A 26355-nucleotide genomic window follows, 5' to 3' on the forward strand; every position below is an offset into this window, starting at 1 on the left:
TTACACCCAGAACAAGTGCATCCATGCGTTGGACTGTTGATAGAACTCCTGCATATGCAAGCAGTCAGCCATGTGCCCATCATTTGTCTGCCTGATCTGTGAACCTTTTGTTCAGAGCTGCATTCAAATCAAATCCACAATACACATTGCCTAACAGTCCCTCCTCTTGGACCTCGTGGGCAAAAATAAATTTGTACTTGACAAGGCCAACCTTAAGGAGGATCAACTCAAACAGAGCAGCAAAAATCCCCTGCCTCAGAACCACACCACCCCCCGCAATTATTTTATGTGTATCTTCATCTACCCTGTCATCTCGAATCACTACCTACAAAATGCTGAGCAGAGAGATTGTTCCAGAAATTTGAACAACAGACTTAAGAAACGCGGCTTCATTCGAATGCCCATTGGCTCTTCCCCTGCTGGACGATTGCAGCTTAATCACATTCCACTTCTTCACCCCTTCATTCTCTGGTAGGTGAAACGCTCTCTTTTCTGGAGCACCAGCAAGGTAAGTGAATCAGGTTCACAGGCCCTCTCGTCAATGTACAGGGAGGGGTTTGGGTCACAGGCTCACAGGCCCTCTTGTTAATGTACAGGAAGGGGTTGGGGTCACAGGCTCACAGGCACTGTCGTCGATGTACAGGAGGGGTTGGGGTCACGGGCTCACAGGCCCTCTCGTCGATGTACAGGAAGGGGTTGGGGTCACAGGCTCACAGGCCCTCTCGTCGATGTACAGGAAGGGGTTGGGGTCACAGGCTCACAGGCCCTCTTGTTGATGTACGGGAAGGGGTTGGAGTCACAAGCTCACAGGCCCTCTCGTCGATGTACAGGAAGGGGTTGGGGTTCTCCAAAAATCCTTTTGGATTCTCCAAAAGGGGGGTGGGCATGGGCGACTCTGTACCCTTCTGCCCATCAGAGTTGTTCATCCTTCGTAACAAGGGTCAATGGTGACTGTTTTGAAGCAGGAGGGCACTCTACACTGAGAGAGATTAAAAATGCCTGCAAACACATCTGCCAGTTGTGCCAGGCACATTCTGAGTACCCACCCTGGCATGCCACCCAGTCCTGCAGCCTCACACTGTTCACTCATTGGAAACTCCCGTGTACTTCAGCCTCAGAGATGACCAAGTTGCAGGTTGCATCGGCAGCTCTCCTCAAGGGCTTAGTGTTGGCGACATCGAACAGAGCGTAAACAAGATTTAGGTCATCCGGGAGAGAGGCAGCAATGTTGTCAGCATCACTGCGTTTAGCTCTGAAGTCTGCGATGACCTGACCATAGGCTGTGTACGTTGTTGGTGAAGAGCTGAGTCTGGATCTTGCCTCTGTATTGTTGTTTTGCTAGCTTGATGACTTTGTTAGATCGTAGCTGCATCTCTTGAGTTCCTGGTGGTTACCGGAAGCAAAAGCTCAAAGTGCAGCGTGCATGGATCCTGTCCAATTTTGGGGGAACAACGTCCTCCCTGCAATTTCAGATGAAGCTCGTGACCCCTTCTGTGAACTCAGAGACATCCTCATCAGGAAAGACATTCCAGTTGGCGTCATCAAAGCAGTCCTGTAGCATGGAGACTGAGCAGTTTGATGAAGAGTGGACGGTTTTAACTATGGCTGCCTCTTGCTTCAGCTTCTGGCTGTACCTGCGCAAAAGCAGGTTGGAGGAATGGTCACAGCGGTGGATGGAGGAGTGCTAAGTAGGAATTGCAGAAGGGAGAGTAGCAGTGGCCGAGTATGTTATCTCCCCGTGTGCTCACCTGGATGTGTTTACAAAACTTCAGAGAGACTTCAGTCAGTGACGCTCAATTAAAGTCTCTAGTGACGATGAAAGCAGCCTCCGGATGTACAGTCTACAGGCTGCTGATGGCCTTGTACAGTTTCTTAAGAGCCAGCTCAGTATCAGCCTGCAGCAGTATATACACAGCTGTGGCAATAACAGCCATGTACTCTCTCAGCAGCCAAAATGGTCTACATGGGTCAGCCGTGACTTTCGCCTGCTTTTTCTCCCCTCTTTTCTTGGATTCTACCTCCAACCATGTTCCCATATGCCACAGCTGTAGCATATCAACTCCTTTACCCTCCTGCATCTATTCCAGTAGTTCCTCACTACGTGCCCTGCTTGTTGGCACACAGAGCAAACATCACAGCCACAGCATCCACCATGGCCACTTCACCATTTCTCTTGCACTTGTTCTGGTCTATCTCACTGGCCAATGAACCTATCACAGAGCAGGTCAATCCCACCGCTGTCCCTAATCAGACACTTCCTGGTGGGCTGAGCTCAGGCCTTCCTTCAATATTTTCAAAAAGACTGGATCATCACTCCCTGGATTATCCAACCAGAATACTCCTCATACGCTCGATATTTATGTTCTGCATAATCCATGGCTGTCTCATCAGCACTTTGAATCACTGTCATTATCGTTCCCCAGTCACTCTCACCTCCCCCACCACCTCATCCACTGCCTCACTTCCCCTATAAAAGAGCGATAACTTTCTTCATTGCTGGCTTTCCCAGAAGTTGCCCGTGTACCATCCCACTCCCCCAGGCCATACTGTCACACATATTCCTCGGGAACTTTGCTTTCGCCAACACGTGTCTACATTTAGTGTGCATCTGGTGAATTTCAACCATTTCCTCAAGCTTGCACCAGAATTATGAATTCCCACAAGGGACTTTAAGTGAGGGCAGCTCTGACAAAATGCTTTGTTTGACATAATTGTATAAGGGCTAAGAGTATTGTAAAAACAAGCCTGAAGGCTTTGTGTGTTAATGTGATGAGCAATCGTAACAAGGTGGATGAATTGAATGTGCAGATAGTTGTTAATGAATATGATATAGTTGGGATCACAGAGACATGGCTCCAGGGTGACCAAGGATGGGAGCTCAACATCCAGGGATATTCAATATTCAGGAGGGATAGACAGGAAAGAAAAGGAGGTGGGGTAGCATTGCTGGTTAGAGAGGAGATCAACGCAGTAGAAAGGAAGGACATTAGCCTGGAGGATGTGGAATCGATATGGGTAGAGCTGCATAACACTAAGGGGCAGAAAACGCTGGTGGGAGTTGTGTACAGGCCACCTAACAGTAGTAGTGAGGTTGGGGATGGCATTAAACAGGAAATTAGAAGTGCGTGCAATAAAGGAACAGTAGTTATAATGGGTGACTTCAATCTACATATAGATTGGGTGAACCAAATTGGTAAGGGTGCTGAGGAAGAGGATTTCTTGGAATGTATGCAGGATGGTTTTCTGAACCAACACGTCGAGGAACCAACTAGAGAGCAGGCCATTCTAGATTGGGTATTGAGCAATGAGGAAGGGTTAGTTAGCAATCTTGTCGTGCGAGGCCCCTTGGGTAAGAGTGACCATAATATGGTGGAATTCTTCATTAGGATGGAGAGTGACATAGTTACTTCAGAAACAAAGGTTCTGAACTTAAAGAAGTGTAACTTTGAAGGTATGAGACGTGAATTAGCTAAGATGGACTGGCAAATGATACTTCAAGGGTTGACGGTGGATATGCAATGGCAAGCATTTAAAGATCACATGGATGAACTACAACAATTGTTCATCCCAGTTTGGCAAAAGAATAAACCAGGGAAGGTAGTGCACCCGTGGCTGACAAGGGAAATTAGGGATAGTATCAAGTCCAAAGAAGAAACATATAAATTAGCAAAAAAAAAGTGGCACACCTGAGGACTGGGAGAAATTCAGAGACCAGCAGAGGAGGACAAAGGGCTTAATTAGGAAAGGGAAAAAAGATTATGAGAGAAAGTTGGCAGGGAACATAAAAACTGACTGTAAAAGCTTTTATAGATATGTGAAAAGAAAAAGATTGGTCAAGACAAATGTAGGTCCTTTACAGTCAGAGACAGGTGAATTGATCATGGGGAACAAGGACATGGCAGACCAATTGAATAACTACTTTGGTTCAGTCTTCACTAAGGAGGACATAAATAATCTTCCGGAAATAGTAGTGGACCGAGGGTCTAGTGAGATGGAGGAACTGAGGGAAATACATGTTAGTAGGAAGTGGTGTTAGGTAAATTGAAGGCATTAAAGGCAGATAAATCCCCAGGGCCAGATGGTCTGCATTCCAGAGTGCTTAAGGAAGTAGCCCAAGAAATAGTGGATGCATTAGTGATAATTTTTCAAAACTCCTTAGATTCTGGATTAGTTCCTGAGGATTGGAGGGTGGCTAATGTAACCCCACTTTTTTAAAAAGGAGGGAGAGAGAAACCGGGGAATTATAGACCGGTTAGTCTGACATCGGTGGTGGGGAAAATGCTAGAGTCGGTTATCAAAGATGTGATAACAGCACTTTTGGAAAGAGGTGAAATCATCGGACAAAGTCAGCATGGATTTGTGAAAGGAAAATCATGTCTGACGAATTTTATAGAATTTTTTGAAGATGTAACTAGTAGAGTGGATAGGGGAGAACCAGTGGATGTGGTATATTTGGATTTTCAAAAGGCTTTTGACAAGGTCCCACACAGGAGATTAGTGTGCAAACTTAAAGCACACAGTATTGGGGGTATGGTATTGATGTGGATAGAGAATTGGTTGGCAGACAGGAAGCAAAGAGTGGGAGTAAACGGGACCTTTTCAGAATGGCAGGCAGTGACTAGTGGGGTACCGCAAGGCTCAGTGCTGGGACCCCAGTTGTTTACAATATATATTAATGATTTAGACAAGGAAATTAAATGCAGCATCTCCAAATTTGCGGATGACACGAAGCTGGGCGGCGGTGTTAGCTGTGAGGAGGATGCTAAGAGAATGCAGGGTGACTTGGATAGGTTAGGTGAGTGGGCAAATTCATGGCAGATGCAATTTAATGTGGATAAATGTGAGGTTATCCACTTTGGTTGCAAGAATAGGAAAACAGATTATTATCTGAACGGTGGCCGATTAGGAAAAGGGGAGATGCAACGAGACCTGGGGTATCATTGTACACCAGTCATTGAAGGTGGGCATGCAGGTACAGCAGGTGGTGAAAAAGGCAAATGATATGTTGGCATTCATAGCAAAAGGATTTGAGTACAGGAGCAGGGAGGTTCTACTGCAGTTGTACAAGGCCTTGGTGAGACCGCGCCTAGAATATTGTGTGCAGTTTTGGTCCCCTAATCTGAGGAAAGACATTCTTGCCATAGAGGGAGTACAGAGAAGGTTCACCAGATTGATTCCTGGGATGGCAGGACTTTCATATGAAGAAAGACTAGATCGACTAGGCTTATACTCACTGGAATTTAGAAGATTGGGGGGGATCTTATTGAAATGTATAAAATTCTAAAGGGATTGGATGGCTAGATGCAGGAAGATTGTTTCCGATGTTGGGGAAGTCCAGAATGAGGGGTCACAGTTTAAGGATAAAGGGGAAGCCTTTTAGGACCGAGATGAGGAAAAACTTCTTCACACAGAGAGTGGTGAATCTGTGGAATTCTCTGCCACAGGAAACAGTTGAGGCCGTTTCATTGGCTATATTTAAGAGGAAGTTAAATATGGCCCTTGTGGCTAAAGGGATCAGGGGGTATGGAGAGAAAGAAGGTACAGGGTTCTGAGTTGGATGATCAGCCATGATCATACTGAATGGCGGTGCAGGCTCAAAGGGCCGAATGGCCTACTCCTGCACCTATTTTCTATGTTTCTATGTTCCTTCCCAGGGTTGAAGGGCTTCTGAATGGTTGTTATCAAAGTCAAGGGCTTGCTCAGGCCTTCGGGGTTCTCGACCTGATGATGCCTGGCCTCAATTGGTGCCATTCTGACAGACATATCTGGGTAAAACCTCTCCGTGTAATATCTCCACACAAATTCCCAAACTATACATAATATAAATGATCGGTACCAGTTAAACTGTTTATACTTAAAATCGCAGAATATGTGCTCTGCAAACCATCATGTCTGAGCACCTGAACTCATGATGCTTACTGTATTCCTTTGCATCACACTCGCAAAACGCGTATGCTAAATGCAACCTCAGGGAAGTGTATAAGAACGCTAAGTGTAGAAGAACACCCCCATGAGTGTTCTGAAATTTCAATAACGACCCTTCACAACTGGTGGCTCCATCTCACCAAATTAACAAACAAAGTTTTGTCTCTTACAAAAACACACATGTACGCACGCACACCACTTCTATATCTCCCAATTTCAATATCTGTGTTTGTGATACCTCGTGTTCAATGTACCACTGACTAGAGCAGATCCAAGTGTGAATGCTAATTTAAAAAATACTCACCCACTTAGACCACTAAGATCACTGGGCATAACATAGGTCACACGAAGGCATCCCACTCCTGACTCCAAATGTTGTTGTGTGAAGTCACCGAAGAAAAGTAATTGTAGCTACGAAGCAGCTTCTTTATTCCACAAAACAAACTACAGCTGGCATCATTCGGAGGGACTTTCAGTGGAAAAGGTCTGCCTATGCCCAGCAATACACACATTTCATGTGCCAAAGATCAAAGAAAGTTCAGGACAATTCAAACAAATCCATATTTACAACCTTCCCACCATCGCACCCAAAACAAATGTAATCACTGTCACACCCATGCATTGGAATGTTGACAGGACTCCTGCATATGCAGACGATCAGCTAAGTGTCAGGAAGGTTATGGTCACACAGTGTCAGGACGTTTATGGTCATGCACTTTGGTAGAAGAAATTCATGCATTCTGCAGAAAAGAAAGGATAGTTACAACTATATGCTTAATTATTCTCTTATTATTATTTCCTAATATGTTTTACATTGTCATATATTCTGGGCTAAGGAATATTCACTGCTTTTTCTTTAAAGTTCCCTGGCTTGCCAACAATATGCCCACCTTCTGTTAACCGAGTTTATTTTTGCACTGTATTGTGCTGGCCAATACAGTTCAGACTGGACTTGGTGAAATGACGTGTGTTGCAATCTGAATGGTCATAGTGTAAGCTGTCCCTGATGACTTTGGGCAGCTGAGACTGGAAGACCGTACATGACTCTGACCTGCAGTTAAGTCAGGAACTGCTAGTAATGAAACCCAATGAGAGGCACCCAGTAATGAGATAAAATCAGCATTCCTCCAAGGTGAGGTCAGGAATGGAGAGCATATATTTTTAATCTTTGTCCAAGATTTTATATATATATATACACACACACACACACACACACACACACACACACACACACACACACACACACACACACACACACACACACACACACACACACACACACACACACACACACACTTGTATTAACTTACAATGCATCATTATATATGCAATGTAAATTATTGACTGAAATCCTCCCCAACTTGGTTCCATCGGTATGGCAACAAAATATCTCAGTATTTGACAATTGCCATAACATGCCTGGGTTCATTTCAGGGCATATCCATGGATAATGTCATCAAATTTTGGCAGATACTCAATAAAGAATAATTTTGATCTAGTTGGTGAGAAAAGACCTACTCCACGTAAAGCAAATCTGCTAGAGAACAAATTGACTGTGGCTTTAAATATCCTGCTCTAAGGATTGAATCTTTGATCATTCCTGTAATATTGCTTCAGCCTCATAAGACTATCGGTTAATTAGTCGTGTGTAATTATATAATGAATTTAATATGCTGCATTGACTGCGCAAAATTCAGCGAGAAAAGTATTTACATCAAAGAATACATGTGGTGCTCCTACATGGCCAGACCTTTCTTGACCTGTGTACGTGATGTACTTTCTCTTTAGTTGATCTGGTTAGCTATTCACATTCACAGAGAATAATAACACCAATCATCTCTGCATTCAAAAACATCAAATCAAAACCACAGCGATTTTGCTGTAAAAAGCAGATCTCATTGAAAGACTAGTGTTTGTGTTCTCAGCCACTTCCTGTTACACAAACCCACTCCCAATTTCTCAAGTAACACAGTTTCCATTCAGATGTTAACTGGGCATTAAATAAATACACCTCCCACCTCCTTTCTGTCTGTGGAGACCATGCATGGGAAAGCTTTGGATTTTGCATTGTTTTCACATTTAATTTTAATGTATTTAATTTTACGTAAAACTATAAGTAGCTTCCAGAAAAGGATCAATGTAAGTTTCCATTTGTTCCTTGCAACTTATTGTTTTAATTAATACCACTTCAATGTAATTTCTTCTTTTGCTATCATGAAACTTCTGATATTTTCTGCCGACATTGGAATGTACAAACACATTATGTTGCAATCCTTTGATTAATTATGGTGAAGTGACAGGCAATTCCATTTATTTGATAGAGGGAATATATATATTTTTATATATATCAGGAATTACTGACTGGAAATGATACTTTTATGTCTGGGAAAAATAGTTAACTTAACCCAGGAACAAAACTGTTAAAGTAATTACTTTACAGCAGCCCGACACAATAATAGTTTATTCCAGCATCTGCATAGATGATATCCAGATATCGAGTAGGATGAATGATTGACAATCACAACTAGTACAGAATCATTCTAATACAAGTATAGTTGCCTATGACCTATATCACCCAGTGGTAAGGTTATACAACACAAACATGAGAAATTCTGCAGATGCTGGAAATCCAAGGAATGCACACAAAATGCTGGAGAAACTCAGCAGGCCAGGCAGCATCTATGGAAAAGAATCAGATTTAGAATCAAAATCTGGTTTATTATCACCGGCATTTGTCATGAAATTTGTGAACTTAGCACCAGCAGTTCAATACAATACATAATATAGAAGAATGAGAAAATAAAAATAAATCAATCAATCAATTAAAGTATATGTATATTTAATAGATTAAAATCATGCAAAAAGAAATAATATATATTAAAAAGGTGACGTATTCATTTAGGTTCAATATTCATTTAGGAATCGGATGGCAGAGGGGAAGAAGCTGTTCCTGAATCACTGAGTGTGTGGCTTCAGGCTTCTATTCCTCCTACCTGATGATTACAACGAGAAAAGGGCCTGTCCAGTGAGAAGAGGGTCCAGGTCCTTGCTCAGGCAGGAGTTCATTCTAGTCATGTCCAACCTCTCAAAGCATTTCATCACTGTAGATGTGAGTGCTACTTGGCGATAGTCACCAAGGCAGCTCACATTATTATTCTTAGGAATTGGTCTAATTTTTGCCTTTTTGAAGCAAATGGGAACTTCCGCCCGTAGCAGTGAGAGTTTGAAAACGTCCTTGAATACTCCCGACAGTTGGTTGGCATTAATTTTCAGTGCCTTACAAGGTAATTGTTTAGCGATTTTTTTCAGACTGCTCTGGTTAAAATCCCCCAAAACGACGATGAAGGTATTAGCATGTGCTGTTTCAGGCACATTGATCCCATTGCTCAGACCATCTAAAGCCTGATTGACAGAGGCCTGAGGTGGAATGTATTCTGCTACCAAAATGATCACAGAAATTTCCTGTGGTAGGTAAAATGGATGACACTTAACTGCGAGATATTCCAGGTCTGGTGACAGAATTGGGACAACAATGATATATTTGTGCACCAAGTGGAGTTGATCATGACACATACTCCTCCATCTCTGCATCTGAGAAACTCTGTAGATCTATCCTGATGGTGTATAGTAAACCCGTTGATCTGAATCGCTGCGTCCGGTACAGAAGGGGTTAACCAGGATTCTGTGAAACAAAGGACACACGTGGTCTTAATGTCCCAGTGATTCAGCACTCCGAGATTATCAATTTTATTCACCAGAGACGACACGCTTGCCAGCAAGATCATCGATATTGGGAGTTTTAAACTCCATTTCCATAAACGCACTTGTATCCCTGACCGGCAGTCACATTTCCTGCGTGGAATCCAGCAAGGATGAATCCATCCTCAATCAGCATCGTTTCCGTCAGTTGTAAGTAGCAACAGTTCATTCCCATCCTGATCATTAATTTGCTTGCTTTCCATACGGAATTGTGCATATTTAAATGGGTTCTTTGGTTGTGGATGTGCATTTAATATGCATCATCAAAATTGTACTTTTAATGTTGCTTTTCCTGTCTTCTAAATTATAATTAAACAATCTCAACCAAATTATTCATTTAAATATAGTTTAATGTCAAATCAGCTACTGGAACAAAATAAAGAGAAAGATTTTATTAAGAGACAAGAAAATATATTTAAATTACAATACTCAGTACTATTTTCCCTGCTTTTATGAAGAGGAGGGTAGTCCAAGTGACCTTAGAAATGAACTGTTCACTCAATATTCATGACAAAAACACCTTTGGTTATTGATTACATTATCTGTAGTATGCTATAGTATTTTTTACAATGGTCAGCTTCATGGGGTTGATCAACATGCAAAACTCACAAAATGCTGGAGGAACTCAGCAGATCAGGCAGCATCAATGGAAAAGGGAACAATTGAAGTTTTGGGCCGAAATGTCGATTGTACTCTTTTCCATAGACGCTGCCTGGCCTGTTGAGTTCCTCCAACATTTTGTGTGTTGCTCAGATTTCCAGCATCTTCAGACCTTCTCTTGTTTGTGAACATACAAAACTGACAGTATGGGTTTGGTGGATGAACATTTTTATTAAAATTGACAATGATTAATTCCAGTTTTGTGGCTCATTCTCAATCTTAATTTACAGCTCTGCAATCCAGAAAATTAATTTCACCCTAACTGACATGAAAATCCAACTGGAAGCACTGTACATTATGACACATTTGGAAACAATATCCTCAGGTTAGTCAAAGGAAATGAGATTTCCTTTAGCTGATGTATTTCAGAAATATAAAGTACCAGGCCTCTTATAATCATCAAATACACCCTCTTGTAGAGATGTATGCTTGGAATTCAGGCTTTGATTTTTTTCAGTTCACTTGGGCAATGGTAATGCCGTGAAACTCATTGTTGTTCCAGGGTACTGTCATACAGAGTTGGACAAAGGTCAATATAACTGACCCTCATTCTGCAGCAGTGGAAGTTCACTCATTTTCTTCCAGTTTTCAATTGGTGGCCAACAGTACAAAAATGTCTGTCCAGTTAATGGGCTGTCTTCAGTATGAATTCAAAGTATCGATATATCTGGTTCAATAATTCCATTTTAAAGGAAAACCACTTTCTCCCCAGGCCTTCTTTTCTCCTTCTCTGAAAAATCCATGAGAGTTACATCAGTAACATGGTTTTGAAAACTTGCCAAAAATGTGTGACTAGCAGATGATCAAAACACAAGTAAATAATTCATTCCTTCCGTAGGACACCCACAGTTCAGGCCATGCTCTCTTCTTGCTGCTGCCATCAGGAAGGGGGTACAGGGGCCTTAGGATCCACACCACCAGGAACAGTAATTACCCCTCAACCATCCGGCTCCCGAACCAGAGTGGACAACTTTACTCACTAAAATTGAACTGATTCCTCAAACTATGGATTCACTTTCAAGGACTCTACAACTCATTTTCACAATCTTATTCATTGATTTATTTATTACTATTACTTTTTTCTTTTCGTATTTGTACAGTTTGTTGTCTTTTACACATTGTTTGTCCACCATTGTGAGCAGTTTTTCACTGATTCAATTGTGTTTCTTTGGATTTATAGTGAATGCTCACAAGCAAGTGAATCTCAGGGGAGTATATGGTGATGTATATAAACTCTGGTTCTTCAAGCTTGTTGTAGCCAGGGGTAGTAATGGGGACAAGCTCCCACTACCTACTAAATGCTCCCAATGGCGTACACCTCAAATAGCTTCTAACAACCAAGTCCTGCTCCTGGCCTTCATGTTTGGCTTAGTTACTAAGCCCGGCAGAACCATTTCTACTGACAGGAGAAGGGGCAAGAGTGTGTTACTGGCACCTTAAAAGCAGTCACTTTGGGCAGACGGGGCTTGTCATCTGTGGTTGGCAGCTCATCTAGGAGAAAGAAAACTCAGATTTCAGACTTCTGCTGTCTTGTGGCTATACTCGCTCATGGGGAAGGCTTCAGGAGTAAACCCCAAGGGAAAAATCTGGAGCTCCAGTCCCTAAGGCAGTTCTACATCAAGTTCAATGCTGACTGGCAACTCTTGTGACACTGCTGGTACCAAACTGTAGTGGTCTCTGCCTTTCCTTTGGATACATCAGATGTGTGGAGAGGGGGAGCTTGCTACATGGGCAACAGCTTGCTTTCCATATCTTACTGCCCAGACTAACATACCTAGGACACACTATCCATGGTCAACTCTGACCGACAGAGGCCCTCACATATGTAATTTGATAAAAAAAATTATTTTGAACTTTGGATTTTAATCATCACAATCTGCTGTTCAATTCTGCTGCTAGTTTATTAGATTTCTCCTTGAGTATATCTCCGTTCTTTAGTTCAATCTCTCCTTCATATTGATTCAAGTAAAGTTCCCCATTGCCTATAAGGTGACATTTACAAATTACAAAGTTGACTACTTTCTGGATTTATTGTAAGTTTAAGGGATGTTTAGTATTGTTTCAGATGTTTCCCTACTAATCAGCCGAGGCCGCCCACCTAGGACAGAGAGCAGAGGAGTGTTGCAAGAACTAGAACATTTATCTGTGAAGGCAATTGGATAGATTGGAGTTCTTTTCTTTGGCAGTGAGAAGGCTGAGAGGAGAGTCTTTATTGAGGTGTACAGAACTATTTGAGGGGAGATGTGGTGGTTGGGTCTTGATGGAATAATAAGGAAGAACTCATTTTTCTGCTCTGCAGTCTTAAAAACTACAGGTTGTAGAGTTGCAGTCATTACCACTAATACCAGAAGTAACGTGGAAAATATTTTTCACATGATGATTTATAATTCACTGGCAAAGGGGATGATGAAGGCAATGCGTAGAACGACAGTATACAGCACGATACAGTGCTTTAATTTCACCAGGTAGCTGCTTCTCTGTTGTCTGTTGAGCTGATTCGTCTTTGCCGGACTCTTTTTGAGAAAAATCAAATTATATAGAACTACACCAGGTGCTAGCGGGCCGTGAAAAGCTCCAGGGATCAAAAGAAGGCAGTGAATAGAAAACATGCACATATGGAGGTAGGTTTCATTGATAAAAAGTGGCAACATATACAAAACACCAAACCAAATTCCTTTTTAGTTAGAATCAGTGAAATTAATTAGAATTCCCTTTATTACTCCAACCTCCCTAATTAGATCTAGTCTTATTCCATACTAAAAGGTTTACAGATGAACATTTGCATTTTTAGTTACCTCTAGTTAGTGAGGAAACTAAACTGAATTCCTATTTTTATGTGTTATGGTTAACCTCAGTTTCAGTTTCAGGTCAGTATGTCTTTGTCAAGACTCCCAAGTTATAACAGTTGGAAGCTTCATAGAAATAAATAGAAGATGGATCAAATGTCAGTGTCGCTGTGACTTGCATGTGTGAACATATTGATTGACAGTGTCCTGGCTTATCAGTAAAAAATTGTCAATATATCAAAATAAGAATGGAAAATACAGAAATGCCCAACAGGACAAGAACATCTGTGGCAAGAGAAACAGAACTGAAGTTTCAGGTTCATGACCTCTCTTCAAAACTGAGCCAGTCCTCATTAGAGGATGAGAGGTGGAGAGAGTCAGCACTTTTAAATTCCTCAGCTTAATCATTTCAGAGGATCTGTCCTGGGTCCAGCATGTAACTGCTGTTACAAAGAAGGCACAGCAGCACCTTCATTTTCTGAGATGTTTGTGTGGATTCTAAAAGTGGCAAATTTCTATTTGTGTGCTGTGGAGAGTATACTGACTGGTTGCATCTTGTTCTGATATCGATGACATCAATGCCCTTGAATAGAAAAATCTGTAAAAGGTAGTGGATATGGCCCAGTATATCACGGGAAGGCCCTCACAACCGCTGAGGACATTTACAAGGAGCGCTATCACAGGAAAGCAGCATCCATTGTCAAACACCATCCCGCCCCGTACCATTCCAGCCATGCTTGCTTCTTGCTGTTGCATCAGAGAGGAGGTACAGGAGTTTCAAGTACGACACCTCCAAGTTCAGGAGCAGTTATTACAACTCATCCATCAGTCTCTTGTGCCAGAGGGGATAAATGCACTCATCCAATATTGAACTGATTCCACAAGCTATGGACTCACTTCTTTGATCATTATTGCTTATTTATTTATATATTTTGTTGTATATTTTTCTCAGCTCCAGCTGGTAAAACCTGAGGTACAGGCACACTCATTTCTCAATATCTAGGGACTTTCGGACTATGCTAGTGATGTTTATTTTGTGGCTTTCTGCAGATTAACATTTCCAGAAATCTCCAATATTGCTGCCCAGGTCTAATTGTTTAATGCCACTGTGTAGAGACTTTGGGATGATATCAGTGGTAGATATTACAGTTGGGATAATGTAAACCTTGTTTATGTCCCATAGTCATTCAATTTCCTCTTTTAATTCAATACATTTCTGGTGGTTTTTAGACCACCATAGTGCTTAGAATGTTTAGTCTAGTGTTTAGTCTATAGTGTTTAGAATGACTATATCTATGAAGTTCTTCTTGCTGGTTTATCCTGTAAAATTATCTCGGGATGGTTATTATGGATTGTGCGATCTGTAATAATGGATTAGTCATAATATAATTCATAGGACTCTGACTCTAAAACTGGATCAGACATGTATTTATAGTAAGGTATGGTGTCGTTTATGAGCTTGCATTTTACAGTAAGATACTGGTGAATGATGCTTATCACTTGATTGTGTGCTGATGTTCTTATACAGTTCTTTGAGAGCCAGGTCGATATCTGCCTATGGTGGAATATACACAGCTGTGGTACTAACAGCCGTGAACTCTCTAGGCAGCCAAAAAGATCTACGCGTGTCTGCCATGACTTTTGCCTGTGTTTTTTCTCCCTTTTTTTGGGACTCTGCCTCTAACCATGTCCTGATAGGCTGCATCTGTAGCATATTAACTCCTTTACCCTCCCATGTCTATTCTAGCAGTTCCTTGCTATGTGTCCTAGTTGCTGGCACGAAAATCAAACTCTCTGGGACATCACAGCTGCTGCATCCACCATAGCTTCTTTACGATTTCTCTTGCACTTTCTTTGGTCTGTGTCACTGGCCCATGAAACTGGCCCGCCACTGTCTCTATATCTGACACTTCCTGGTGGGCTGAGCTCAGGCCTTCCTTCATCATTTTCAGGACGACTGGATCATCGCTCCCTGGATTATCCAACCAGAGTACTCCTCATATGCTCGATATCTATGTTCTGCATAATCCTTGGCTGTCTCATCAGCTCTTTGCATCACTGTCATTATCGTTCCCCAGTCACTCTCACCTAACTCCACCCCCCGCCCCCCCGCAGCCACTGCCTCACTTCCACTTTAAAAGATCGATAACTTTCTTCATTGCTGGCTTTCCCAGAAGTTGCCCGTGTACCATCCCACACCCCCAGGCCATACTGTCCCACATATTCCTCGGGAACTTTGCTTTTGCCAACACGTGTCTCTATTAGGGAGCATCTAGTGAATTTGAACCATTTCCTTGTGTTTGCAACGGAATTACGAATTCCCACATGAGACTTTAAGTCAGGACAACTCTGACAAAATGGTCTGTTTCTCCCTGGGGGTGAAGGGTTGATGAATGGTTGTAATCAAAGTCAAGGGCTTGTTTAGACCAACAGGGTTCTCGACCTGACATTGCCTGACCTCAATAGGTGCCATTCTGACAGATATATCTGGGTAAAACCACTCCCTGAAGTATCTCCGCACTATACATAATATAAATGATGGGTACCAGTTAAGCAGCAGACAGTTAAATCTGCAGAGTATGTACTCCACAATCTGCCACTTGGAGCCCCTGAACTCATGATACTTGCTGCTTTCCTTTGCATCACACTCACAAAACACGTATGCTAAAGTGCAACCTCGGGGAGGTGTATAGATGCCCTCACTGGTGTTCTGAAATTTCAGTAATGACCCTTCACAACAGGTGACTCCGTCTCACCAAATTCACACACAAATTCCTGTCGCTTACATAAACACCCATGCATGCACACACACCAGTTCAGCTTTCTGTAATTGTGATACCTCGTGTTCCCGTGTACCACTGACCTAAGCAGATCCAAGTGTGAATGCTAATTTAAAAAATACTCACCCTATTAGACTGCTAAGACCACTGGCCATACTATGGTCGCACGAAGGCATCCCACTCCTGACTCCAAATGTTGTTGCGTGAAGTCACTGGAGAAATTAGTGGTAGGTTCAAAGCAGCGTCTTTATTCCACAAAGCAAGGTACAGCTGGCATCACCTGGAGGAATATCCAGTGGAAAAGGTCTGCCTATGCCCAGCACTGCACACATTTCATGTGCCAAAGATCAAAGAAAGTTCAGGACAATTCAAACAAATCCATATTTACAACCTTCCCACCATCGCACCCAAAACAAATGTAATCACTGTCACACCCATGCATTGGAATGTTGATAGGACTCCTGCATAATATTGTTTCCTGGTCTGCCTGGTCTGTGAACCCATTGTTAAGAGCTGCATTGAAGTCAAATCCACAATACACACTCACCAAGACTGGCAGCTGAAGCCATTTGCTAAACCCAAAAATAGCTCTAACCCAGGTAAGGTACTAACATGGATAAAGCAGTGACTGACTGACAGGATACAAAGAGTGGAAATAAAGCAAGCCTTTTCTGGGGGGTGGTGGTGACCTGTGGTGTTCCACAGGGGTTGGCATTGGGGCCGATTCTTTCTACATTATATGTCAATGACTTGATGTTGAAACTGATGTTATTGTGGCCAAGTTTACAGATGATATGGAGATATGTTGAAGGGCAGGTAATTTTGAGGAAGTGGGCTACAGAAGGACTTGGACAGATTACACTGGACAACAGGAATTTTGTTTCTTGAATATTTTTGGGTGTACCCTATGGATTTTGGGCTTCTGATCATGAAAATCGCCATGAAATTTCCCTATCACGCACCATTAAAAATCATATAACTACATAACCATAGAACAATTACATCATGGAAACAGGACATCTCGGCCCTTCTAGCCCGTGCTCTACGCTTACTCTCACCTAGTTCCACCTACCTGCACTCAGCCCATAACGCTCCATTCTTTTCCTGTCCATATACCTAACCAAAATCGCCTATATTTAAATGTGTAATTCAAGTTACAGTAACTGATGACAAGATTAAGGAAGACATTTTTGTTGCACAAAGGTCCACAAATCAAACAGGTCATCAATGACAGGCAATTCAAAGATCTTCTAGTGGGACCGGAGAAAATCACATGGAAGGCATTCAAGGATGTTGTTGAAAAATTCCCTGGTAACTGCAGAGCACCAAACTATGTGCAGCGTGTTGACAACATGTTTCAAGCACACAAAACCATGAAGTGCAATGTGTCACTAAAGATTCATTTTCTGCATTCCCATTTAGACTTCTTCCCTACCAATCTTGGCGCTGTCAGTGACGAGCACAGTGAGAGGTTTCACCAGCATATTGTGGTCATGGAGAAACGGTATGAGGGCAACAAGAATCCATTAATGCTGGCTGATTATTGTTGGATACTTAAGCACGAAGCCTCGGACACCAAATACAAATGAAAATCATCAACAAAACAGTTTTAGTACTGTGAAGCTATTAAACGCATGATATTCAATAGAAGTTAATTTCTTGTTTCTCCAAATTCCCACATGATACAAGTAGTCTGAAATTATATTTATGTTCAGCTTCAAGTGGTCTATCATTAAAAAACATTCTGAGGAAGCAAGAGTTTTGAAAAAAATTGTTGTGCAGTGTTAGTGGCAGATGGAATACAGTGTCAGGACGTTTATGGTCATGCACTTTGGTAGAAGAAATTTGTCCATTCTGTAGAAATGAAAGGATAGTTACAACTAAATGTTTAATTATTCTCTCTTTTTTAAATTATTTCCTAATATGTTTTACATTGTCATATAGAAACATAGAAAACCTACAGCACAATACAGGCCCTTCGACCCACAAAGTTGCACCGAACATGGCCCTACCTTAAAAATTACTAGGCTTACTCATAGCCCTTTATTTTTCTAAGCTCCATGTACCTATCTAAAAGTCTCTTAAAAGACCCTGTTGTATCCACCTCCACCACCGTTGTCGGCAGCCCATTCCATGCACTCACCACTCTCTGAGTAAAAAACTTACCCCTGACATCTCCTCTGTACCTACTCCCAGCACCTTAAACCTGTGTCTTCTTGTGGCAACCAGTTCAGTCCTGGGAAAAAGCCTCTGACTATCCACATGATCAATGCCTCTCATCATCTTAAACACCTCTATCAGGTTACCTCTCATCTTCCGTCGCTCCAAGGAGAAAAGGCTGAGTTCACTCAATCTGTTCTCATAAGGCATGCTCCCCAATCCAGGCAATATCCTTGTAAATCTCCTCTGCACACTTTCTATGGTTTCCACATCCTTCCTGTAGTGAGGTAACCAGAACTGAGCACAGTACTCCAAGTGGGGTCTGAACAGGGTCCAATATAACTGCAACATTACCTCTTGGCTCCTAAATTCATTTCCATGATTGATGAAAGCCAATACACCATACGCCTTCTTAACCACAGAATCAACCTACGCAGCTGCTTTGAGCGTCCTATGAACTCGGCCCCCAAGATCCCTCTGATCCTCCACACTGCCAAGAGTCTTACTATTAGTACTAAATTCTGCCATCATATTTGACCTACCAAAATGAACCACTTCACACTTATCTGTGTTGAAATCCATCTGCCACTTCTCAGCCCAGTTTAGCATCCTATCAATGTCCTGCTGTAAACTCTGACAGCCCTCCACACTATCCACAACACCTCCAACCTTTGAGTCATTAGTAAACTTACTGACACATCCTCCCACTTCCTCATCTAGGTCATTAATAAAAATCACAAAGAGTAAGGGTGTCAGACAGATCCCTGAGGCACTCCACTGGTGACCCACCTCCATGCAGAATATGACCCGTCTACAACCAATATATTCTGGGCTAAGGTATTTTCAGCTGCCTTTTCTTTAAAGTTCCCTGGCTTGCCAACAATATGCCCACCTTCTGTTAACCGAGTTTATTTTTGCACTGTATTGTGCTGGCCAATACAGTTCAGACTGGACTTGGTGAAATGACGTGTGTTGCAATCTGAATGGTCATAGTGTAAGCTGTCCCCTGATGACTTTGGGCAGCTGAGACTGGAAGACAGTACGTGACTCTGACCTGCAGTTAAGTCAGGAACTGCTAGTAATGAAACCCAAAGAGAGGCACCCAGTAATGAGATAAAATCAGCATGCCTCCAAGGTGAGGTCAGGAATGGAGAACATATATTTTTAATCTTTGTCCAAGATTTTATATATATATATATATATATATATATATATATATATATATATATAGACACAGACAAATAAATGACCCACAATAGAGCATCTGTATTGTATTAATATTCAATGCAGCATTATATATGTAATGTAAATTATTGACTGAAATCCTCCCCAACTTAGTTCCATCGTAATGGCAACAAACCATCTCAGTACTTCACAATTACCATAAAATGTCTAGGTTCATTTGGACCCATATCCATGGATAAAGTCATCAAATTTTGACAGATATTCAACAAAGAATAATTTTGATCTAGATTGGGAGAAGAGCACAAATCTGTCAGAGAACAAATCGACTGTGGCTTTAAATCTCCTGCTCAATGATCGTTCCTGTAATTCCTTGATCATTCCAGTAATATTGCCTCACCCACATATGACTACCTGTTAATTAAACTTGTGTAAACATATAATAAATTTGATATGCAGCATTGCGATGAGTGCAAAATTCAGCATAAAAGTATTTACATAAAATAATACGTGTTGTTTCAACATGTCTAAAAATTTCTTCACCTGTGTGCATGATGCATTACCTCTTTAGTTGATCTGGTTAGCTATTCACATTTAATATTATGTGGGCTGATTTGATGTTTACAGAATAATAACACCAATCATCTCTGCATTCAAAAACATCAAATCAAAACCACAGTGATTTGCTGAAAATAGCAGATCTCATTGAAAGACTAGTGTTTGTGGTCTCAGCCACTTCCTGTTACACAACCCCACTCCCAATTTCTCAAGTAACACAGTTTCCATTCAGATGTTAACTGGACATTAAATAAATACGCCTCCCACCTCCTTTCTGTCTGTGGAGACCATGCATGGGAAAGCTTTGGATTTTGAATTGTTTTCACATAAGATTTGAAATGCATTCAATTTTACATAAAATTATAAATAGCTTCCAGAAAAAGATCAATAGAAGTTTCCATTTGTTCCTTGCTGTGGTGATATCACATGTCACGTGTAAGAACATGATTGGACAGAGTTCTGAGCATGCGTTGGAATGACAGAATGATCGAGAAGCTTGTATGCTAAAACATGGTTGCTGTTTGCTGTTAAATAAAAGTTCTAGTTATGTTCTTCCAGAATACGTTTCTTTATGAGTAACCTACGGAACGTATAATGAACACAACACTTGCAACTTATTGTTTTAATTAATACCACTTCAATGTAATTCCTACTTTTGCTATCATGAGACTTTAGATATTTTCTACTGACATTGGAATGTAAAACCACATTGTGTTGCAAGGCCTTGATTAATTATGGTGGAGAAGGGACAGGCAATTCCATTTATTTGATAGAGGAAATCCCTAATTTTTTTTTATCAGGAAATTACTGACCAGAACTGTTACTTTTATGTCTGAAAAAAATTGGTTAACTTAACCCAGGATGACATTTCCAAATAAACAGAAGATGTGGCACAGGTCTGTGGGCTGGTGAATTGTTCTGTAAGAAGCAGAGAGAGGATTTACTTGCTAATGCATTGGTAAAGGAACAAAACTGTTAAAGTAATTACTTTATAGCAGCCCGAGACAATAATAGTTTATTCCAGCATCTGCATAGATGATATCCAGATATAGAGTAGGCTGAATGATTAACAATCACAACTAGTACAGTATCATTAGAATACAAGTATAGTTGTCTATGACCTATATCACCCAGTAGTATGATTATACAACATAAACATGAGAAATCCTGCAGATGCTGGAAATCCAAGGAATGCTGGAGGAAATCAGCAGACCAGGCAGCATCTGTGGAAAAGAGTAAACAGCTGACAACATACTGTAGGTAAGCAATTTGTTGACCAAACTAAGATATGAATCCCACTCTTTATCGTTTTAGATCATTACAAATTATGCCTGTAGGTTTATTGAATTTCAATCCTGATCTTAAATTAGTTTGCTTGTTTCCATATGGAATTGTGCATCATTAAGTGGGTTGTTTGTGGAAATGCATTTAAAATACATCATCAAAATTGTATTTTTAACGTTGCTTTTCTTGTCTTCTGAATAATCTCAACTGAATTACTCCTTTTCAACATGGTTTAATGGAATAACACATCATCTACTGACAAAATAAAGAGAAAGATTTTATTAAGAGATAAGTAAATAAAATGTTTTTTAAAGTACAATACTCAGTGTTATTTTCCCTGCTTTTATGAAGAGGAGGGTAGTCCAAGTGACCTTAGAAATGAAATGTTCACTCAATATTCATGACAAAAACACCTTTGGTTATTGATCACATTATCTGCAGTATGCTATAGTACTTTTTTACAATGGTCAGCTTCATGGGGTTGATCAACATGCAAAACTCACAAAATGCTGGAGGAACTCAGCAGACCAGGCAGCATCAATGGAAAAGGGCACAGTCAACATTTTGGGTCGAAATGTTGATTGTACTCTTTTCCATAGATGCTGCCTGACGTGCTGAGTTCCTCCAGCATTTTGTGTGTTGCTCGGAATTCCAGCATCTGCAGATTTTCTCTTGTTTGCGAACATGCAAAACTGACAGTATGGGTTTGGTGGATGAAAATTTTCATTAAAATAACAATCATTAAGTACAGTTTTGTGCCTCATTCTCAGTCTTAATCTACAGTTATGCAATACAGAAAAGTTAATTTTACCCTAACTGACAAATGTGCATGAAGATCCAGCTGGAGACACTGTCCATAATGACACATTGGAAACAATATCCTCAGGTTAGTCAAAGGAAATGAGATTTCCTTCAGCTGATGTATTTCAGAAATATAAAGTACCAGCCCTCTTATAATCATCAAATACATCCTCTTGTGGAGATGTACGCTTGGAATTCAGGCTTTGATTTTTTTTCAGTTCAGTTGGGCAATGGTAATGCCATGAAACTCATTGTTGTTCCAGGATACTGTCATACAGAGATGGATGAAGGTCAATATATGTGGGTTCAATAACTCCATCTTGAAGGAAAACCACTTTCTCTCCAGGCCTTTGTTCTTCGCTCGCTGAAAAATCCATGAGAGTTATATCATTTTCATGTTTTTGAAAACTTGCCAAAATGTGTGACTAGCAGATGATCAAAACACAAGTAAATAATTAACTCCATCCATAGGATACCCACAATTCAGGCCATGCTCTTTCTTGCTGCTGTCATCAGGAAGGAGGTACAGGGGATTTAGGACCCACACCACCAGGAACAGTTATTACCCTCAACCATCCGGCTCCTGAACCAGAGTGGATAACTTTACCCACCCCAAATTGAACGGACTCCCCATCCAAAGGACTCACTTTCAATGACTCTGCAACTCACGTTCACACTATTTATTACTTATTTATTTTTCATCAATATTGTGTTTTTTTTTCTTTTTTTTATTTAGTGAGTGCCTGTAAGCAAATGAATCTCAGGGGAGTATATGGTGATGTATATGTACTTTGGTTCTTTAAGCTTGTTGCAGCCAGGGGTGGCAATGGGGACAAGCTCCTACTATCTGTCAAATGCTCACAATGTTGTGTGCCTCAAATAGCCTCTGACAACCAAGTCCAGCTCCTGGCCTTCACGTGTGGCTTAGCTACTAAGCCTGGTGGAACTGTTTCTACTGACAGGAGAATCAGCAAAGGCAGGTTACTGGCTCCTTAAAAGCAGTCGCTTCGGACAGATGGGGCACATCAGCCATGGTTGGCTGCTCATCTCGGGGAAGGAAAGTGCTGATCCCAAACCTCCACTGTTTGCAGCTATACCCACTCATGGGGAAGGCTTCAGGAGTAAACCCCAAGTGAAAAATCTGGAGCTGGAATCCCTAAGGCAGTTCTACATCCAGTTCAATGCTGATTGGCAACTCTTGTGACCCTGCTGGTACCAGACTGTATTGGCCTCTGCCAATCCCTTGGGTTCATCAGATGCGTGGAGAGGAGGAGTTTGCTACATGGGCAAAAGCTTCCTCTCCATATCTTACTGCCCAGACTTGCATATCTATACACCTGGAAAGCAATATCCATGGTCAACTTTGATAAATGGAGGCCCTCACATATGTAATTTAATAATAAATTTATTTTGAACTTTGAATTTTAATCATCACAATCTGCTGTTAAATTCTGCAGCTTGTTTATTAGATTTCTCCTTGAATATATCTCCGTTCTTTAGTTCAAACTCTCCTTCATATTGATTCAAGTGAAGTTCCCCATTGCCAATAAGGTGACATTTACAAATTACAAAGTTGACTACTTTCTGGATTTATTGTAAATGTAAGGGATATTTAGTATTGTTTTACATGTTTTCCTACTAATCTGTCCTAATCAGCTAGGACAGAGAGCAGAGGAGTGTTGCAAGAACTAGAACATTTTATCTGTGAAGGCAATTGGATAGATTGGAGTTCTTTTCTTTGGCAGTGAGAAGGCTGAGAGGAGAGTCTTTATTGAGGTGTACAGAACTATTTGAGGGGAGATGTGGTGGTTGGGTCTTGATGGAATAATAAGGAAGAACTCATTTTTCTGCTCTGCAGTCTTAAAAACTACAGGTTGTAGAGTTGCAGTCATTACCACTAATACCAGAAGTAACGTGTGGAAAATATTTTTCACACGGGATGATTTATAATTCACTGGCAAAGGGAATAATGAAGACAATGCCTAGAGCGACAGTATACAGCACGATACCGTGCTGGAATTTCACCAGGCAGCTCCTTCGCTGTTGTCTGTTGAGCTGATTGTTCATTGTCTGTGTAAATTTTCTATGATTTATTTTTATATTGCTTCTGAAAATTCACCAGTATATGAGCTAATACCTTTACATTTAATTGCTGTACAATACAACTTATCCATAAGGTAGAAATAGATGTTTGGGGCTGTGAAGTTTACTGGTGAATTAAAACATGTAGGAAAAATATAAAGGAATTTTTTTCAACCAATAAACAGAAGACAAATAGAAACTGAAATAGACGATCTTGATTTGGAAAAGAATGTTCTCCGTGTTACAGTGAAATCTCTGACGATGTGGTATACAGAATAGACGGGCAATGCAATGAATGTGATGAATCTGGAATTTACAAAGATTTTCAAGAGGTTTGATTCATAATTAGGATCCAAATATTTAGAATCAGGGGACAAGTAGTAGGAACATGGAGTAAGCAATTTTCAAAACAGCAAGCTAAAAATGGGAGTTGAGAGTGACTCTTCAGATTGGAAATAGATTTGTCGTAGTGTTCCACAAAGTTAGTCACTGTTCACCTTGTATACAAACAATTAGAATTGGGAAATTAGAAGAACATTTTCAGTGTATGCACGATACAGTAACAAATGGTATAGTTATTAGCAAGACTACAAAAAACATAGTCAATAATAAATAAGCAGAATGCACTTAGAATTCTAAAAAGTAATTGTACTTACTGCATTGTGCATCATGGGCACACTGTTTTATTTTTTGATAGTTATATATGACTAAAACAGCAATTAACAGCAATATTGCTGGATATATGAAATGGAGGTGCTCACCTAAAGTAGATCAGAGAGAGAGAGAATAATATTTGTAATGTGTTAAAACAATGATACGGTAGGATAACAATCTTATTTAATAAAAATTAATTTTTGTGTAATGTGGTACATTTGAAACATGTATTTTGACGTTTCTTGGTCAATTTAAATCCCTGGTGAATATATCGTACACAGGCAGACAGAATGAGTAAAAATCCATTTCAAAGTGCGTAAGAAATACCTGGGGTAAATGTTGTAACCTACAAGAGCTCCCCGTATCACTATTAATGGTCAACTGAGAGAGAAAGGCAATACTGTCTGGGCTCGTGCATCAGATACTGTGATTCTTTTGCTCGTGAATAGCAAAAAAATAGTTAAGACCAAAATTGGACCATTGAAGACAGAAACGGGTGAATTTATTATGGGGAACAAGGAAATGGCAGATGAGTTGAACAGGTACTTTGGATCTGTCTTCACTAGGGAAGACACAAACAATCTCCCAGATGTAATAGTGGCCAAAGGAACTAGAGTAAAGGATGAACTGAAGGAAATTTATATTAGGCAAGAAACGGTGTTGGATAGACTGTTGGGTCTGAAGGCTGATAAGTCCCCGGGACCTGATGGTCTGCATCCCAGGGTACTTAAAGAGGTGGCTCTAGAAATCGTGGACGCATTGGTAATCATTTTCCAATGTTCTATAGATTCAGGAACAGTTCCTGCCGATTGGAGGGTGGCTAATGTTGTCCCACTTTTCAAGAAAGGAGGGAGAGAGAAAACAGGAAATTATAGACCAGTTAGCCTGATGTCAGTGGTGGGAAAGATGCTGGAGTCAATTATAAAAGAGGAAATTACGACACATTTGGATAGCAGCAGAAGGATCAGTCTGAGCCAGCATGGATTTATGAAGGGAAAATCATGCTTGACTAATCTTCTGGAGTTTTGAGGATGTAACTATGAAAATGGACAAGGGAGAGCCAGTGGATGTAGTGTACCTGGACTTCCAGACATCTTTTGATGAAGTCCCACATAGGAGATTAGTGGGCAAAATTAGGGCACATGGTATTGGGGGCAGACTACTGACATGGATTGAAAATTGGCTGGCTGACAGGAAACAAAGAGTAGCGATTAACGGGTCCCTTTCGGAATGGCAGGCTGTGACTAGTGAGGTACCGCAAGGTTCGGTGCTGGGACCGCAGCTGTTTACAATATACATTAATGATTTAGATGAAGGGATTAAAAGTAACATTAGCAAATTTGCTGATGATACAAAGCTGGGAGGCAGTGTGAAATGTCAGGAGGATGTTATGAGAATGCAGGGTGACTTGGACAGGTTGGGTGAGTGGGCAAATGTATGGCAGATGCAGTTTAATGTGGATAAATGTGAGGTTATCCACTTTGGTGGCAAGAACAGGAAGGCAGATTACTATCTAAATGGAGTCAAGTTAGGAAAAGGGGAAGTACAATGAGATCTAGGTGTTCTTGTACATCAGTCAATGAAAGCAAGCTTGCAGGTACAGCAGGCAGTGAAGAAAGCTAATGGCATGCTGGCCTTTATAACAAGAGGAATTGAGTATAGGAGTAAAGAGGTCCTTCTGCAGCTGTACAGGGCCCTGGTGAGACCACACCTGGAGTATCGTG

Source organism: Hemitrygon akajei, chromosome 3, assembly GCF_048418815.1.
Source record: "Hemitrygon akajei chromosome 3, sHemAka1.3, whole genome shotgun sequence".
Classification (NCBI taxonomy): domain Eukaryota; kingdom Metazoa; phylum Chordata; class Chondrichthyes; order Myliobatiformes; family Dasyatidae; genus Hemitrygon; species Hemitrygon akajei.